The sequence below is a fragment of the Microtus oregoni genome, unplaced genomic scaffold, assembly GCF_018167655.1.
Source record: "Microtus oregoni isolate MIOR12 unplaced genomic scaffold, Mior012 000054F_ref0000373, whole genome shotgun sequence".
Classification (NCBI taxonomy): Eukaryota; Metazoa; Chordata; class Mammalia; order Rodentia; family Cricetidae; genus Microtus; species Microtus oregoni.
This window is the reverse complement of record NW_024543830.1, coordinates 14,659,584-14,664,472: the sequence shown is the minus strand read 5'-3', so window position 1 is coordinate 14,664,472 and position 4,889 is coordinate 14,659,584. Positions and strand designations below refer to the sequence as shown.

Genomic DNA, 4,889 nt, shown 5'->3' with positions numbered 1-4,889 from the left:
TCAAACTGGGCGGCTACATGTAGAAGGCGAATAGATCCATATTTATCATCACGCACAAAACTCAGCTCCAAATGAATCAAAAGCCTCAGCATAAGGCCAGATACACCGAGTCTGATAGAAGAGAAAGTGGGGGGCTGGAGAGATGGCTCAGAGGTTAAGAGCACTGCCTGCTCTTCCAAAGGTCCTGAGTTCAATTCCCAGCAACCACATGGTGGCTCACAACCATCTGTAATGGGGTCTGGTGCCCTCTTCTGGCCTGCAGGGATACACACAGACAGAATATTGTATACATAATAAATAAATATTTAAAAAAAAAAAAAAAAGAAGAGAAAGTGGGGAATAGCCTTAAACTGAATGGCACAGAGAAAGACTTTCTGAACAGAACACCATTGGCACAGGCACTCAGAACAATTAATAAATTGAACCTCATGAAATTGAAAAAAACTTCTGTACAGTAAAGGACAGGATCATTTGTACAAAGCAGAAGCCCACAGAATGGAAAAGGGTTTTTTTTTTTTTTTCCTCAACGGATTTTCTCTGTAGCTTTGGAACCTGTCTTGAAACTCACTTGGTAGACCAGGCTGGCCTCGAATTCACAGAAATTCACCTGTCTGCCTCCTGAGTCCTGGGATTAAAGGCGTGCACCACCACTGCCTGGCCAGAATTAGAAAAAGAAAGATAGACTTTTACCAACTACACATCTGACAGGCACCTAATTTTGTGTGTGTGTGTGTGTGTGTGTGTGTGTATGTGTGTGTAGTGAGAGAGACAGAGACAGAAAGGGGGAATGGAGAGAATTAAAAAAAACTGGACATTGATAATAAAACCCAATTTAAAATATAGGGTACAGTTCTAAACAGAGAATTCTCAAAAGAGGAAACTCAAATGTCCAAGAAGCACTTAAAAGGCATGTTCGACATCCTTAGTCATCGGAGTAATGCAAATCAAAACTACTTTGAGATTTTATCTTACTCCAATCAGAATGGCCCAAATCAATAAAACAAATGTCAGCTCATATTGGGGAGAATGTGGAGTATCATATATTGCTGGTGAGAATGCAAACTTGGACAGCCACTATGGAGCTGTGTGTGACGGTTCCTCAGGAAGATGGGAATCAGTCTACCTCAAGAACCAGCTCTACCACCCTGGAGCCTGTGTAGCATCAAGGGATGCTTCATCCTACTACAGAGGTATTTGCTCAACTATGTTCACTGATGCTCTATTCACAAAGAAATTGGAAACAGCATAGATGTCCATCAGTGGATTGATGAATAAAGAAAATATGGTACATTTACATGGTAGAGTATTACTCAGCTGTTAAAAAATGAAATTTGAAGACAAATAGATGGAATGAGAAAAACATCATCCTGAGTGAGATAACTTAGACCCAGAAAGACAAATAAGTCATGTCCTCTCAGTTAGATGTTAAGTCACTGTAAGCAAGCTACAATCCATATAGCCAGGTTAGGTGAAGAGTAAGGGGCTAGAAGGGGAATGGATCTCCCTAGGAAGGGAACTAGAACAGAAAGTTATAGGTGGATAGGGTAGTACTGGAAAGGGAGGGTCAAACTGAGGGAACAAGTTGGGGTAAGGGAAGGAATATAGGAAGGGACAGATAAAACTAAGGGCCATTTGAGGGGTCATGCAGAAACCTAGCACAGTAAAGCTTCCTAAACTGTGTACATGTAGGCAATCTAAATGATACTGTCGAATAATGGGGTGACATAGTCCCAACTGGACATTTCTTGTCACCAAATGAAACTTTCAATACTAGATACGGCTTACAGACAAAGCCAAAGAGATCCCATAAGAACCCCCAGACAACCCAGGCTATTGCTGCAGCCAGTGATTGCTCTCTACAAACTGAAGTAAGGCCCTATTGCTGAAGACAAAACCCACACAATTCATTGAGCATGAAGAACTCAGGCTGGTGCTTACCTAGAGCCTTCACCCCTATGAAATAGTGTAAATGATCCTGGAAGGCACTCTGCACTGCTGAAAGAGAAAGGTAAACACCAACCCAACTACAAACCCTTTGATCTATAATGGTTTATCTACCTATCCGTGTCATTATTGTTCCCCTAATATGGTGCAATAATGGCACAAAGCTTGTGGTTTGAGTTAAGGTCCACTCCATGGAATGAAACCCATGCCCAGCGCTATACTTGGGTAGCCAAGAACCTGAATCTAGATAGCCCAAGGAACCAGGGGCAAACCAAATGCTACTGTTCTGCTGAAGGGCCTTAGCAATGAGACGATTCCTAAAAATATTCTGCTATACTCCCAGATCCATGCCTTGCTTAACCATCTTCAGAGAAGCTTTCTCCCACAGAAGATGGGAACAAAAACAGAGCCCACAGACAGATAATATGCAGAGAGTGAAAGAACTTGATACACTCACCCTTAAATGAGAGGTCTCTATCAAATCCCTGCTCTCAGAGCTCAGAGTACCCCACAGAAGAGGAGGCAGAAATAGTGTAAGAGCCAGAGAAGACGGAGGGCACCAAGGAATCAAGCCTTCACAACGCAGCAGGGTTAGAACACATATGCAGTCACAGGGACGATGGCAGCATGAACAGGGCCAGCATGGTGTACACCAGATGGGGTCCAAGAGCTGAAAGGAGAAGGGGACACACGCCCCCATCCCTAGCCTAGGAGCTGTAATTGTTAGTGCTTGCAAATGAAACTTAGTTTTCTTCAAGGAGGTCTCACTGGAGAAAAAACCACTTTTAAGTGTAAGCCCTGTGCCCAGCCGTTGATGGCCAACATAAAAGGAATGCAATGGCATCTTTAGAGATGGCATCATTCCTTATCTCATGATGTTGTCAGGGCTTTTTCTCTTTTGAATTTTACCTTATAGGTCCTTTGTGTATGTAATATGACTTCCAGCTTTGTGTTTTATGAGGTTCCTCTGCAGGCAAATGTGTCTGTGCATCTTTATTCTTTCTTGTGCTTTTTCTTTGTCTATTTTTCTTATTTGTTTTGTACTGTTTTGGCTTGTTTGTTTTTGTTTTATCTTATTTTAGTATTATTCCTTAGATGCCTGTTTGTTTTCCTTTTTAATTTTTTTTTTTTTGAGTTTTCGAGACAGGGTTTCTCTGTATAACAGTCCTATTTGTCCTGAAACTCACTTTGTAGACCAGGCTGGCCTCAAACTCATGTACTTCCCCTCTGCTTCCCAAGTGCTGGAATTAAAGGCATGTACCACCAGCACCTGGCCCTTTAAAAATACTTTAATATATTTTTATTATTTAAAACAATTTTAAAATTTAAGTGTTTTAGTCATTTTTCCCCTCCCCCAAATTTGTCTGTATCCTCTCTCCTTTTCTATCCACCAAACTTTTAAGTTCTTCCTCAAAAAAACAAGCCAAAAACCCAATATGACAAGAATCCCAAACCTAAAAAACAAAATACATTATTACCCCAAAAGAGATGAAACCAAACAAACAAAACATCCGAAAAATGCCAAACTCTAACCAAATAAAAGCACACACACACACACACACACACACACACACAAACTTTGGAGTCCATTTCTTGTTGCTCAACTACTCTTGAACATGAGCTCTGCCCTGGAGTGATTGATATAGCCAGTGTTATTCCATTGGAGAAAGCTTATTTTCCTTCTCCCAGAAGGTATAAATGACAGTTCAGTTGTTAACCTTTACCCTAGTGGCTCAGTTTACATCCATTCATTCTTTTAACTGTAACAAAATAAAATATAATAAGATAAAAATCAAGCTGCTTCTTCATTGGGGAAACAGCAAATGGCAGATGACACCGGTGCACCGGGAGGGCCCAGGGGCTCAGGGTTAGGAGGCTCTGGCAGCTTCTGCAGTCTAAGGGGCTATGGTCCTGGCAGAGGCCCCAGGGCTTGCCCGCGCAGAGGTAAAGCCGAAGACAAGGAATGGATGTCCATCACCAAGAGGGGCCACCTAGTTAAGGACATGAAGATCAAGTCCCTGGAGGAGATCTACCTGTTCTCCCTGCCCATTAAGGAATCCGAGATTATTGATTTTTTTTTTCCCCCTGGGAGCATCCCTAAAGGATGAGGTTCTGAAGATCATGCCCGTGCAGAAGCAGACTTGGGCTGGCCAGCAGACCAGGTTCAAGACTTTTGTTGCTATTGGGGACTATAATGGTCATGTTGGTCTCAGTGTTAGGTGTTCTAAGGAGGTAGCCACTGCCATCCCAGGGGCCATCATTTTGGCCAAGCTTTCCATTGTCCCTGTGCGGAGAGGCTACTGGGGGAACAAGATTGGCAAGCCCCACACTGTTCCGGGCAATGTGACAGGCCACTGTGACTCTTTGTTGGTGTGTCTCATCCCTGCCCCCAGAGGCACTGGCATAGTCTCTGCTCCTGTGCCCAAGAAGCTACTGATGATGGTTGGTATTGATGACTGCTACACATCAGCCAGGGGCTGCACTGCCACCCTGGGCAACTTTGCCAAGGCCTCCTTTGATGCCATCTCTAAGACCTACAGCTACCTGACCCCCGACCTCTGGAAAGAGACTGTGTTCACCGAGTCTCCTTATCAGGAATTCACTGAGCATCTTGTGAAAACCCACACCAGAGTCTCTGTTCAGAGGACCCAGGCTCCAACTGTGGCCACCACATAAGGGTTTTTATACAAGGAAAATAAATGTGAATTAAGTCTGTTAAAAAAAAAGATAAAATAAAAACTATCCTATCAAAGTTGGACGAGAGAGACCAACAGAAGAAAGGAGTCCAAGAGAAGGCACAAGGATCAGAAATAAGCTTGTTCACACACTCAGTAATCCCATATAAACACTAGCCTGGAAGCCATAATACAAACGGAGAAGCCCTAGTGCAGACCTATGCAGGCCCTTGCATGCTGCTTCCGTCTCTATGAGTTCATAGGAGCTTT

At 43.1% G+C, this 4,889-nt stretch overlaps 1 pseudogene; it reads left to right on the top strand.

The window, feature by feature from the left end:
- The first annotated feature begins 3,767 nt into the window (after positions 1 to 3,767).
- Positions 3,768 to 4,620, top strand: LOC121437900 (annotated as a pseudogene).
- Positions 4,621 to 4,889: the final 269 nt, after the last annotated feature.